Below are 15,006 nucleotides of genomic sequence, written 5' to 3'. Positions count from 1 at the left end.
ACTCAAGCCCCTTTCTCCAGGCCCTAGAATTATGGTACCTTTCATAGCTCCTTATATGTGATTATACTCAAGATACAAGTGTTCATTTGAATTAAAGACATCAGAGGAAACAGAAGAGGAGCCTGAGTCTCTTGATTGAAGCTTTCTATGGCACCAAGATTATTTATTTATGTTTAGTTTTGAATATGTGCCATTACTTTTTCTCATTCTTTCTTCTTCTATGGAAATTTCCAGAGTATCATTTTCCATGGCTACCTGTTCATTCTGAGCTTTCCATCCACACTGGCAACATCCCCCCCCACCCCCTTCTCTGGATACAGAAACATTCTCATGTATGCCTCAGTTGGGGTGCTGCATGAAAAAGGTAGAGAAGGACTGATCTTTTTTATCCAAGAAATAATCACTTGATGGGGGAATCAGAAGATTTTTCTAGTGTCAGGTCATGGAGAAGCTTAATTCTTAAGAAAGTTACCTGATTGCACCATATTTTCAATAAATCACTTCCTCCTTGACCTTGGCTTTTACTCTGCTAAACCATGTCCTTCTGTTTGGTTTCCATTCCTACTCCCTGGCTTCCTTTTTTCCTTCCCTCCTCCCATTCCTCCTTTCTTCTTCTTACTCTCCTTCCTTCCTCCTATCTCCATGAATAGTTATCCTTTAAGCTTGAACTAATATTTATTGTTAATTCTGAGCATCATGGTAAACCCTAACTATTAGTGTCCTGAGCTGAGATCTGATTTAGATTATTTTCAGGTCATGATCAGGTTTCCCTGTCCCTTATCCGGTCCCTCAAATCTCAAGATTAAAAAATAACAGTGATAAAATAGAAGCAATATTATTTTTCCCAGAATCTTAAAACCAAGCACTTAACATACCTTTCCTATTCCATCTTCTGAATATAAAAGTTGAAGGGCATCTATATATTTAGGGCAGTCCTCTCGTGTGTGTTTCAGGTTTGATTTCTAACTCCACTGGGCACCTGTTCCTGACTGCAGCTTGGACTCCACATATTAATTCATCAGATCAAAATTCATCACCTCCAACCTACTCCCTCGCCCCTCAAACTTCTTTTTTTCCTGTATTGCCTATAGTCATAAGACTTAACACCACCTACCCAGTCATCAAGACAGAGACTTTGAGAGTCTCCCTTATCAGTCAGCCCTGAGTTAGTGTTGTAATTAGATAGTGTTGATTCTACTTTTTGGCGTAACTTTTGACTCTGTCTCCTCTTTCCTTCTACATGATTATTGCTTGAGTCCAGGCTCACAGTTTCTCATTAATTTCTCTCGTCTCACCTCCACCTTTCCATTTCTCCTCTCCCTGTTGCCAAATGATCCAAGTCTCTTCCCTCCTTACACACTGCCAGGCCTCTCCAGTTGGAGTTGGAGTTATCGATGTACATATTTGCCCCTCGGTGGCATGTAGCATACTAGAATTGGTACCCATTTCCTTGTCTTGCCCACCTGATTGTGAGCTCTTGAAGACAGGACTTGCCCTTGTTTCTCCCTGGATCTCCTGTGCCTTGAGTGTCTGGCTTCAGAAGTATGCAATATTATTTGTTGAGAGACGAGTAAGTGATTAAAATATTTTGTGTGCATTTTTTTTTTAAAGATTTTATTTATTTATTTGAGACAGAGAGAATGAGAGAGAGAGAGAGCACATGAGAGGGGGGAGGGTCAGAGGGAGAAGCAGACTCCCTGCCGAGCAGGGAGCCCGATGCGGGACTCGATCCCGGGACTCCAGGATCACGACCTGAGCCGAAGGCAGTCGCCTAACCAACTGAGCCACCCAGGCGCCCTTTTGTGTGCATTTTTTAAAATCACATTAACTCTTTGGATTTTCTGCTTGTGATGATTTTCAGTCCCATACTGCAGCCATTTAGCAAAGCTGGCCCTGCCCATTTCATTCCAGTAGCTTCTCTCCACCTGGGTGCCGATACCTCGACACATTAACAAAAGGCACCAGCGCTCCCGTCTCCTCAGAGAATCATTTCAAGTACAAGGCTCAAAGAATTAATGTGATAATAAACTAGATCATAATAGGCAGTTATTCCTACAAGAATTATTGTATTGCTGTTTGTCATAAGCAATATAATGGCAGTGGAACCAATAGGACTGTCCAAGTTCCTCTTTGTACATGAATTTCTTTAATCTACTGTTAGAATTACAGTGTTTTGAGATCTGCAAATGTATTAAAAGCTATATATTTTTAATTACATGTTTTTCTAATGAGAAAATTCTCTAGGTTAGAGTGTAAATGAGGTATGAAAAACGGGTCTAAAAGCATAAAGAGCATTTTTGGGGAAAAAAAAAATCTCTTGACTATGGGCCATAAAATTTCCATGATTGTGGCATAAATTTGAACTATAAATTAGACCAATTACTTTTAGATTGGTTCCTTTTGGCAGAAATTTCAGGAGTAAAGTCAACTTGACTTTTTGACCATTGACCCAATAAAATGGCAGAGCCGCCATGCTTTGAGTCATCTAGTTAGTCCAACAAAGTCTGGCATCTTAACAAGCCCAAACTAGTTACTCAAACCAGTCTTCAGCGTAACATTCAAATGATTACTCTGCGCAGTCCCGGAGGTATTCATTACAGACAAAATTGCTCTTGTTGCCTTGATAGAAGCTGAGTTTTCAATGGGAAATGAAAGGATGCCTGGAAAAATAGGCCACCTAATTAAGTTAAACTACTCTAGCATTTGGCTTGACATCTTCATTACTCAAAATTAAAAAGATGCTTCACTTGAGCACACAAGTTACTATTGTTTATGTTGTTTTCTGCCTAAATTGGCTTCTTACATGGAAGTCTGTTTTTCAGAATTATATCTTGAAATGGCTCACATATTTCTTACAGTTTATAAAAATGTCTTAATAGCTGTATGGATTGTGAACATGGGTGCCATACAAATATATATCTTAGAGCTCTTGGTAGTCAAGCACACATCAGTCTCTCTGCATATTTTCTTGATCATTTGCATATTAGTAGCATTGAAATTTAGATAACTTTTTACCCACCCAGACTTTACTATTATCATCGTCATCTATATTAGTGGGGTATTGGCTCTGTTAGCTATAAAGGATCAGTTACATGAGAAACATGGATTCCTCAAAAAAACCTTAAGTAGACCGTAAGATTTAAACTGAAATTCATTTGTCCAGTGGAAGTGTTTTATATCAACCTCTCTAGCAGAGCTATTTTGGGAACATTTTAAAACATAAACACATGTAGAGCACACCATCCACTCATTGCCAGTTCCCACTCATTGACACTAATGAGGCAGCTGACAGGTTAAATGTTGTGTATCATATACATTTCCAAGCTGTGGGATTTGTGAATATAAGACTCATTTTTTATTTCACAAAATGAATGTTTGTTGCTGAGTATGCTTGAGAATTTTATGGTAATTGTCTAATAGTATGTTTTTTCAAGCATTAGGGAAATGCATTTCAGTGATAAAAACGATGAAAATATCTGAGTGGAATAGCATTAGTGGTAAAAAAAAAAAAAAAAAAAACAGTTTCTCCAAAAATATCGAGCTTCATTTGGAGGATGGTTTGATCAATGGGCAACTGTCTAGTGACACCAAGACATTCTGCCCTGGGAAGGGGTGCTGTGACGTCAGGACACCACCTAACCGGGTTCTACAGTTGCATTTGATCCATTTTGAAAACAGCGCATTGGCTGGTTCAAAATTGTACTTTGTAGACTTTTTTTCTTTAGCGTATGAACAGTTATGAAAAGCTCAATGATCCTTCCTGTTAAGTTTTGCAATATATAACATGCTAGATTTTTTTGTCTGGCACTTACTGTAGCAAACCTATCACTAAAGAATGTCTAAAAAATAGGTATGGTATTTTAAGTTAAGAATAGAGATATGTTGAATGATGTCATCTGTCTATGCCAACTCCATTTCCAAGACACGTACAGATAGTTCTAAACAAACACTGAAATTTTATTATGCCAATATGTCAAGTAGAAACGATTTTGCCCATTTTTAGCATAAGAACACTGAGGCTTGGAAAAGCTGAGTTTTTTTCCACCCACCCATACCTCTCCTGAGACCTCCTTCTTCATATCCTCATCTGTCACCTAAACACCTTTAAAAAAGTGTCAAGTTTCCCTTTGCAGTTTCAGTTCCCCGGTTTTGGAGGAGACTTAGCTAGACTTCCCAGAAACACAAGGTTTCAGTTTAATCTTTATGCCCATCCGTATTTTTTTTCTTTCTCCTGTGTTTTTTTTTTTTTTCTGCTCTGTGTTGTTTCACAGTTTAGCTATAAAATGTATGACTATAACCCTGATGGTTTGAAATTAATTGATGACTGTCTTGCAAAATAGCCTCCATGCATTCCTTGCTGCTCCTTGATAACATTGTGATCATTGTTCCCTGTTGCAAGCAAAGTCAAACAAATGACTTCTTAGTCCTACCATCAAATCATTCAAATGGAATAGGCTGGTCTGAAACTCACAGGGGCTCCAAGGGTCACGATTTGAGACCGATAATGAAGCCTTCCCTGTCTGCAACTGGGTCTCCTTGCATTTCAGAAGGCTCTCCTTCAGGAAGAGCTAAACCTACTGTGAGTTGCTATTCTCTGAAGGCACAAAGCAGAGTGGCCTTGGAAGAATGGGGGGGAGAGAGGGGGCAGGTAATAGGACTGCAGGGGTGGGGCAGGGCTGGTAGCCCCAGATGGAAGTTGCCTTCAGGGAAACCTGGACTCCTCTGCACTGTGACTCCTGAGCTGTTTATTTCTTATGCTGACTTCAATTAAACTTCTTGCTTGTAGTGTTAGTAGGAAGCTTCTGCTTGGCTAGAAGTTTAGGTTAGCCCTCCCCTCTCCCCAAGGTAATGAATGAATTAGATCCATAATAGCAATAAAAGCTGTCGCTTGGCAGCTCCCTGTGTCTGGCAAGGGACTAAGCAAAAGCTTTGCATACATTATCTCATTTAATCCTTAACAACAGTTCAGTGAAGATGACAGAGGTAAAGTGATTGGCCAAACGGCAAAAAGCTAGTAAATATCAGAGCCAGGATGTTGCCCAAGTCAAATTCCATCCTTGCTCAGCTAGGCTCCATTTTATTTTAGCACTTTAAGGTTAAGACGTTGATGGACTAACCTCAACCGCTTGGTAGGACTGAGATAACTGCCCAGTACTGTGACCTGTGTGTGGGAATATTCTGAAAAATACTAGTTTGAACCAAATGAAATTGCGAATATTTGACCATCATTGGCTAACAAAAGCAGCAATTTCATATTCCAATTTCGGTTTCATATTTCATACTTGTTTAAAGACACATACAAGCTGTACAAAGGTGAGGTGTTTAAAGCAGTGCCTGCCTGCTTCTTTAATTTACCCAGAGCAATGATTCCTTCCTTCCGGTCTTTTCCAGCCTTTCCTGCCCCTTTGCCTCCACTGCTGTCCTCTTTCCTCTGAATTCTCACTACTTTTCTTGCCCGGGCCTAATACACTTTTCCCCACCCTTCACACTTGTCCTTCTCTCCTCCAGGAGATACACAAAGTACAAGAGGTCTTCCCATAGAGCATCCCTCCTGCTGCTCTTCCCCAGGATCCTGCTCCTGGGTAACTGAAGGACAGGGGTTTAATCTTCATGAAACTGAGGGAATTGTTTCCAAATGTTCAACTGTTTTTTTCCTTCCATGTCCTTATCTTCAGCTCCCCTTCAGTGTAAACTTTCTTCCTAGCGAAGACCCGAGGAAGCGAGATGCTCCTCAAATATTCAGGGATCCATTTGCAATTGTTTCCTGGCCAAAAGATAGGACTTGCCTATGAGAGTATGCTGAGTAGAAACAGGAGCTCCTCTTTCCTTTTCCTGGCCCCCTTGACTGAGGGAGGAACAAATCAAGAGCATAAACCAAGCATAGACCATCTGTTTAGTTCTCCTCCTCTGCTGATCTGGCTCCTTTATGAAGAATATGAGTCTACATACCCAACATTTACTGATTTCTACACAACAGGCAAAAATGATAAGAATGGCCATAAACACATGCAACATGTATTTTTAAGTGTACATATAAAATATGTACGTATAAAACTAGGCCAGTGCTGAATGCTCAAGTCCATTCTGGCTGCCTGCGTATGATTTAGCAAAGAGAAAATGACCGTAAGCAAAAGTCAACTCAACACAGGTTTTTTTCAAAAAGAAAATATATTGAAGCTTAAAGACCATAAATGTTTCAAGATGGCATATTAAAGCCCAATGCATTTTATTTAGTTATTATATGTATAAAAAATAAATCTGTCACTATGCTGGGGGTGTCCTCGCTGCCCAACGAGCTCTCGAAATGCAAGCAGATCATTGAACCTCTGTGAACCTCATTTTCCTTATCTGTAGAGGGGAGGCATAGTCTTCAAGGTCTTTTCTTGAGTGAGCATTCTGTGATTCCATTTGAGCATAAACATAGAACTCTAGAACATTATCCCAAGAAAAAAATGCATAAGGTTATTCATCACAATACGGTTCATAACAGAAAAATCAGAAACACCCTGTATGTTTGGTAATAGGGAACCGAGAGAATAAATTATAGAACATGCACACCAGTATATAACTTGCAGCCATTTAAACAATAATGTAAATGATATTTATGGGCATGGAAAATCATGATATATTTTCAGTGATCAGATTAAATAACATCATGGAATAATGACCATAATAAAAAATGATAATGTAGCTAACATTTATTGATTGCTTGTATGAGCCAGTATTTATTCAAATTATTTGTATTAGCTCATTTATCTCATTTAATCCTGATTACCTTGAATGAATTGAATACAATTGTCATCCCTATTTTACAGATTTGGAAACTGAGGCTTAGAGGTAGTAGGTACTTATACCTACTAAGCGATCAGCTGAGATTCACATATGCATTTCTAGCTTCAAAATCAGTGCTCCGTCATCTGACTTTTAAAACAAAAACCCGAAACAAAATAGCAAATATGAACTATAAAGAATCTTGAAAGATACACATGTTTTAATAGTGGGTTTTTTTTCTGAGTGGGTGAACTGAGAGTGATTTCTTTTCATATATATGTTTTTGGTTAACATGGATTATTTACAAAATAAAGCAAAAACATGTAGAATTGAATCTCAAAATATCGGAATTCAATGTGAGAACTGAAAACCTCTGAAAAACTAAAAAAAATATAGCTGCATTTGTACATAAAATTGTATGCTAAACAATGAAATTTAAATGTTGTAATCACCTTTTAAATACTCAATTTGGAATGATACCTGTTACCAGAAGAACATCCTTGGGGCCCCACTAGGGTTCCAGAAGTAGCTCTTGTACCTCAATCTGCTCTTCCTAATCATTCATGTGTAGGTTGTGGCTTGTGGGGGGGGGGGGGAGTACGTTATTTATTTCCCAGAAATTTGTCTTTTGTGTTTTGGGGGTTTTGTTTAGCCAAAGGGAAGGCCCATATGACAAGAGCACACAATGCCTGGTTTTAAAGTGTCCCCTAAAAATGCAGCTTGGAGGGGCACCGCCGTGGTGGCTCAGTCAGTTAAGTGTCTGACTCTTGATTTCAGCTCAGGTCAGGATCTCAGGGTTGAGGGATCAAGCCTCACATTAGGCTGCTTGAGATTCTCTCTCTCCCTCTCCCCCCTCCCTGCTTGCGCTCTCTCTCTCTGTCTCTCAAATAAATAAATAAATGAACCAATCCTGGCCCTAAGAAGAGACAATGTCAGACATTCCCCAGGGCGGCCTCAAGTCAACCCTGTTTTCTGGTCTCATTCAGGCTTTGCACACTGGGTTTTCAATTATGAAAAAACACAATCCAATAAAAACCAGTCTCATTGGGGACTGAGTTGGGCTCAGTACCCCAACGTTTGTTTTGGTCAGTGGGACCGATCTTGCCCTTGACGTTTCCTTAGAAGACCTGACCTTGCTGTTGAACCTCCTTGGCACATTGTCCAGACTTGCTCATTTGCTGACTTTGTGATCTTCCCTTGATCACATATTGCATTTCAAGAGAAGTGTCTGATATTCAGGCCCTGTTATCAGGGTAAATCTGCTTATAACAATCCCTTCATCATCCCAGCTTCAAGTAATTCCACTTTCATTCACACTCGACACTTCAAACATGCTCTTTATTGGGAGCATATGTTTTTATACATCTTCTAATTCACTTCCTTTATAACAAGCTGCATCTTATAGTTCTTTGTATCTCAAGTCACACTTTGCAGGCTGCCTTACACATAGTAGGTACAGAGCAAATGCTTCTATGGCAGATGAGCTGCTCATTACCTTTTACTTAACACAGGGTACAGAAATTAACGAGCACAAATAAAATAAATGTACTTTCTGCCAAAAAGTTGCATTTTGATAACTGTTGCTTGAAAAATTAGTACATTGTGTGTTTTTAAATGAAGATGATTTATTGCTATTGTCTAACATGTGAAGAAAGACAAAAACATTGTTTGCAGGATCATTGGCTTGAGCACATCAATGGCACTGTTGGACAGTTCTTGCTGAGTGTTAAGATGATTTATGTAACAGACCAAAGCTTTGCACAGTAATACATTATAGTCTCAAGCTATCAACCCTTGTTCATGCAGAGACAAAAGAATCGGAAAAATACCTACTTCTGAAGGTCTTCTCAAAAGAAATTGGAGATAATGTTGATGCCATTTAAACCCTTTTGAGAGAAATCACCATTACATGCAATGTCTTAACTTCTGAAAACAGATAGAGGACGTTTATCATTTTTCTTTTCTTTTTTATCATTTTTCTAATGAACTCTGCAGTTTTCTTTGCTTTCCACTTAGTTATTTGAATCATGCAACACGAATTTTCAATAAAAGATGAGACACATTTAAATATTGGTATTTTTCTATCCTGAAATTCCAGGAATTATGTTACAGATTAAAAATTAAGGCATTCCATATACATGTGATGGCAGTGCTATTTATTTATCTTTTGAATAAAGATCTATATGAGAAACATATTTTACAATGTTATAACCATACCCATATTTTCAGTGTATGCATGATTGCACGAAGCCATCACATAATTTAAAGATATGTACAAGATGATATCTTTTGAATTCTTCTGAGTTATGGGATTTCTTGTCACCAAAGATCGAGTGCTCTGTATAATGATTACAATATGTGGACAGAGACCCACAAAGACAAGTCCCCTCTGGTAAAAAAAAAAACTAGATTTTAAAAAGAGAAGAATAGGCAAAGTCCAGAAGAGAGTTTCCGTTATTTGTTCCTGGTCAGCATATATTAACACTCTATCTAGACAGTATGAAAACATGAATTATCTGTACTCAAAAGAAAACTCATCCTAATTAACATTCCACTTCCAGATGCAATATAAAGTCGAATAAGAATAAAAAAATAAGAACAGACTGTAGCAAAAGGAAATGTGGATTGCAGAAAGAGAAAATAATATAAACAGGATACCCAGGGTCATGGAGTATATTAAGCAATATGATTAAAAAGGAATGTGAGTATGTAATTAAACAGACTGGGGCAATGAGATCTTCCAGAAACCAGGTGAGAAGTTTCCTTTCCTTTGTCACTCAAATGGGGGTACTGGGAATGTTCAGCAGGACAGGGACAATGGCTTTAGTCAAATGGCTGAAAAAGCTTACAAAGAGATCAAATCAAAGGAGATTGGAAGGATCCTCTGTTACTTTCCTATAATCCAGTCTCTTGTTTCAAGTCTCAAATACAATCCATCTGATTGGCAATTTCACCTTCTTGCCAAGAGTCTCCCAGGGAAGACAGCCTTTCTACAACACAAGGCAGTGTGTTAGAAAGTATAGCTTTTGTGGCGAATTTAGACACTGAAATTCTGGTTCACAAGTTCATCGACAATGTCCCTAGGTCAGTAGGAGCAGAACTGTCAGGAGCCCATCAGCCAGGGATGCTGGTCTACCTGTGTGGTTCCCCGACAATAAGAGTTGTGGCCCTCTGCACATTTCCGTCATTATCCTCTGAGCTCTTCAGCAGCCTTCCCCTGTTCACTGTTGCCCACTATCATTTTATTCTTTCATTTCAAAAATGCAATTTCATCCCATTAAAATAAAGACAAAACTTGATCTTAGGTATCTGTGGTGGGCAATTAAATGAACATATTATGTGTGAATACGGCTGCACTGTGTTTCAGTATTTCTGGCAAGTTGATCAATGGCAAATATACTGAAATTCCTTTATAATGGTGTCTAATGGTGTCTAAATCTCCTCCTATACTGTCCATAGTTGTTTGTTTTCTTGTCCATGACCCAATCCATGGCATGTATAAATCTATTTAATAATAACCAGAACTATGCTAAAGCTGTCATTTATCAAGAACTTTCTTTGTGGCAGACATAGCTTATTGGGCTTTTTACCAATCTTATTTTTTTGCTTTCAATGCTTAAAAGAACCCTGTGAAGCAGGTTTTGAAACTGAGGCTCACAAGGAGTCAGAAACTTGCCCTAGAACCCACACTAATAAATGCTTCAGAGCACCTAGATGCAGTTCCTGTCTACTGGACTCCAGAGCCTCCATTCCTTCCAACATGCTCGTGGCCATTCTTATCAGTCACTGAAGGAATCATGAGTACTCTCAACCCATCCAAAAATCCATCCCCTTCTCATCACAAAAACACGTAGCACTTTATAAGCTAAATGTGCAAATACCAATGGTGAGATTTTAAGAAAATGACTTGAGGGCGCCTGGGTGGCTCAGTTGGTTAAGCAACTGCCTTCAGCTCAGTTCATGATCCTGGAGTCCTGGGATCGAGTCCCACATTGGGCTCCCGGCTCGGCGGGGAGCCTGCTTCTCCCTCTGACCCTCTCCCCTCTCATGCTGTTTCTCTCTCGCTTGCTCTCTAATAAATAAATAAAATCTTAAAAAAAAAAAAAGAAAATGACTTGAAATAGTCAATGAATTTGCTATGTAGAACCATGAAAATACTCTCTTGAGGATGATAATAGTTTGAAGTTACTACTTTAATGCTTCCAAGAGTCCCCTGGTGGCCTTGAGAAGTTCATATGTATTACAGAATTAGCCAAGCCTTGTGACAGTACAGCCCACATTCCATGACTCTTAGCTTCTGTTCCCTGGTCACATGGGGATACACAGAGCCTCCTGCACTAGAGTAGAGCTGTCCTGTGGCGTATCCTAGCACCAGCCATATGATGAGACTCTCCTGCGTCTAGGACCAGTGAGTAGCTGAAGACCAGGGAGAGTCAGGTTAAGTAGCAATGATATAATTTTGATTGTTTGAGTTCTTTAGATCATGCAGACTGGCTACCGGTTAGAGCAAATCACTTTGCACGCTTCTTTGTTTCCAATTTACCTTTCACTAACATGGTGAAGGTCCAAGATAAAATTAAAAGTATTGGCTTGAATCTTACGCCACCATCCCTAAACACTTTGTCTCTGTCTGTGTAGATGGTCACTATTGATTTTTATCATTCCCTGGGGAGAAGGCAAGCTGTATGGCTCAGACTGCTGATAAGATTCTCATCTCTAGACCAGTAGGGGTAAAATGCACTATAAAGGGTGATAAGGAATATGACACCCCCTTGCAAGTCCATACCTGTTCTCCTCCAGAATTCTACTATGGAGCCCAGCTCTCTAGATCCTCAGAAGACCTGGGATTGACTTGGTGGTCTCTAATTCAGGCTTAGGGGGAAAAAATTAAAAAGCATAGTCCTGTATCTCATGGGATCTGCAAAGGTCTTAGAAAGGAATGTTGGTCCCAAGACAGCTGGAGAATGAGAAATACTTGGAACTCATGGCCTTCCTGAGATTCAAAGGAAGAAAATAAGCCCAAGTCAGAAAAGGACCTTAAGTCAGGAGACAAGTGTATTAGGTCCACTGTGTCACCCAGGGATGGCCTTAACAAAAGCCTTCTTTGCCCACACCCTGGTCTCATCACTAGTGTCCCTGTTCCTGTGCTCAGGGTACCTTCTCATCCCCTCCATGCTCCCTTGCTGTGGGCCATGCATGGGGCCTCACACCTGCTGTTGCCAAGGGATCCTGATGTGGAGTTGAGGCTTCCTTGGGGTCCTTAGCTGATGTTCTACCTGCAGAGGGGCTAGGTTCCAATAACTTCTGAGAACCCAGGGGCCCCAAACTCACCCTTACAAGTCCTCTGGGACCTCTGTGTCACTATGGAATGGTAAGTGCAAGCCATTTCAGAGGGACAGATCAGCAGCCAGAGAGGGACACCAACTACCCTGCCCCAGACTTTCTCAGGCCACTTAAGCCTTTATATCTCTAACAGGATGTGTCTGGCTTCCTGACATGCTGAGAGATTAACTTTATATACCGTGTTGTCAGCTGGCCAGTGCAAAGTCTTGGAAATACAGGGTGGGTATTCAAGCCCTTGGAATAACAATTCACAAATTTCATGCCTTTAAAAAGTCATCTTAGCATTCATTCATTCATTTATGCATTCATTCAGTGATTCATTTGTGAATCCATTCAACAGACATCGAATACGGATTCTAACCGGGCAGCCTCCTGGGGAATAAGGAAAACACTGGATCATATCCTATTGTAATACTCTCTTCCCCAAACTGCAATTTTCTCTAATAATATATATCTTACTATTGTTAAGTCAAACTTATTCCTATTAAGTTTTTCAAAATTAAAATAAAGATGTCAAGTCGTAGAAATCAACATAGAGGAATTAGCTAATTCACTTCCACATTAAAAAATAATTAGTAATTAGTCTGGCATTGGAGTTTTTGTAAGTTTTTTGACATTTTAACAGTCATACAGTTATTATTATACTTTTATTTGGCATCAATTACACTGTAATGGGCTCATGGCAAATAACCATATCATGACTTCTAATGTAAAAACCAGAAACTGCTAAGTAACCTTATGTTGTTAAAATTCCTGATCCACGTAACTACCCATTACCAGTTAAGTTGTGGAATCTGTGGTTTAGGTGTATAAGTGCATGGATTAAATAACATTAATGTGTCATTACATGAAAATAAACCATGTAGCTTTGTTAAATTGCAGTACAGTTGTTATCACTGAATGTAAAGTGATACCAATTAAACTAAAACACCACAAATTAAGATTTAACTACTGAAGAACTGCTAGCATGTAAAGTTATGGTATACCATGGATAGAATATCCTTGAGTATTTTCAGAGGCTTAATAGCATTTATAAAATTAAAAACATCTTTCTCCTTTATCCCTGGCATTAACTGTACCTTTTTAGGAAAGTTTCAAACAGACACCATTAACTTCTTAAAAGAGATGTATCAACAGCTTCAGCCTTTGAAATGTCAACACAAAGACAAATTATGCATTCTTGTGCTCATATTGAGTAAATATTTTAGAAGGATAAGCATTGGGATGGAATTTGGGATAAGGAAAGACCTGAGACCAAAGGTAATGTGAATTCTTAAATTGTTGGTCCAAAACTATTGGGTATTGACAACTTTGTATCACTCAACTTAATAAAATAGTAGCAATTAAACTGCTTCTATGTCACAGCATGTGTCCATCTCTCATATATACTGAGCTGATTATTTACCAGCTGAGTCAAAGTGACTTAAGTTCTGAGTCTCCATTTTCTCTTCAGGAAAACAGGATAATGATAGCCACACACAGGATTATTGTTAAGGATTAAGTGAAGACCACATAGTCAAGGACTCAATGCAGCGCTTTTAACAAAACCAGCATTAATACATGTGCTTCCTCTCTCTCCCACCTCCCCACTTCAAATCTTTTATGCTTCTTCTTAAATCAATACTTGTACCAGGAACTGATGGTTTACCTCTATAGACTCAAGGTCTAAAATATACCAAACAAATGAGAATTTAATCAAACTTAGGATTTGATACGGACCACGAATATATTTTTCAGACAAGAGATCTAAACTATAAACAGGAAAATTTGGTACCAGATGATTGAACTTTTAGAGCTGGTGGTTTTGTTAGCAGAACTCTAGATATTAAAGAACAATGATCTGCAGAGATGAATCAAATCTTTTCCTTCACCTACCCCCAGTCACTAACCCACACGTGCCTCTACGTGACCAAGTCTCAATTCCAGATGTTCCCAGTAGTGCTTCATTTCATCATGTCTCCTGACAGCACCTAAACAAATATATCAAAACTTGTACAACATTTAGCAAGTGCAACTTGAAGATTTTCTTTCTGTTAGACAAATAGACGCCATCTGGAAAAAATAACCCCAGGCGCTTGGATGCAGGAGCATGAAGCTTATTGGCTGAACACCCAATGAATACCTTACACTACTTTCTTTGGCTCCTACCCTCTGCCTGCTCATTTCAAATCTTGCACACTTCAGCAGGCTCTGTGCTGTTAGACAAGCAAGTCCTGTTACCCGTGCACTCAAATACTAGGAAGACATGCTTAATTTGAAAAATAGGCTTGCAAGAGTGATCAGGACCCAAATTGTTTCCTTTTTATTATAACACCTGCTCTATAAAGGACTGCTAGATATCGCTATGCCTCTATCTTAATTGGGAACAATATTTTATTATCTGGTCCCTCCTCATAGTTTCAATGTTTACCACCTTCCATTTTAAACAGGAGTGTCCTCATATAATCTTTCCTTCCTTTTTTGCTCCTCCCTTCCTTTTTTTATCTAAAGCTACTTTCCAAAAGGAAAAGGCCCTCATATGTTGTTATTTATTTTACTGTTTGACTTTTATTCCTAAATTAGTATTATGATAATGTCAGTGCGCTATTGCCTTTCAAAGTAGCTGAACTGAATCAAAATGGCTGCAATATTATTTAGCAGCTTTTAGAGGAAAATCAAATAAATGAGAATCGTCAGAAATCAAGAAAACAATCTTTATTTTTTTTTTAAAGATTTTATTTATTTATTTGAGAGAGAGAGAATGAGAGACAGAGAGCATGAGAGGGAGGAGGGTCAGAGGGAGAAGCAGACTCCCCGCCGAGCAGGGAGCCCGATGCGGGACTCGATCCCGGGACTCCAGGATCATGACCTGAGCCGAAGGCAGTCGCCCAACCAACTGAGCCACCCAGGCGC

At 39.1% G+C, this 15,006-nt stretch overlaps 1 protein-coding gene across 3 annotated transcripts in view; it reads left to right on the top strand.

Moving 5' to 3' along the window:
* The window catches only part of TOX (thymocyte selection associated high mobility group box), a 297,279-nt gene that overhangs the window by 150,838 nt on the left and 131,435 nt on the right, over window positions 1-15,006 (top strand). The window lies entirely within an intron of this gene.

The sequence above is a fragment of the Leptonychotes weddellii genome, chromosome 4, assembly GCF_054177405.1.
Source record: "Leptonychotes weddellii isolate Sample4059 chromosome 4, ASM5417740v2, whole genome shotgun sequence".
Lineage (NCBI taxonomy): Eukaryota > Metazoa > Chordata > Mammalia > Carnivora > Phocidae > Leptonychotes > Leptonychotes weddellii.
The sequence above is the reverse complement of the archived record's forward strand: the minus strand, read 5'-3'. Positions and strand labels throughout refer to the sequence as shown.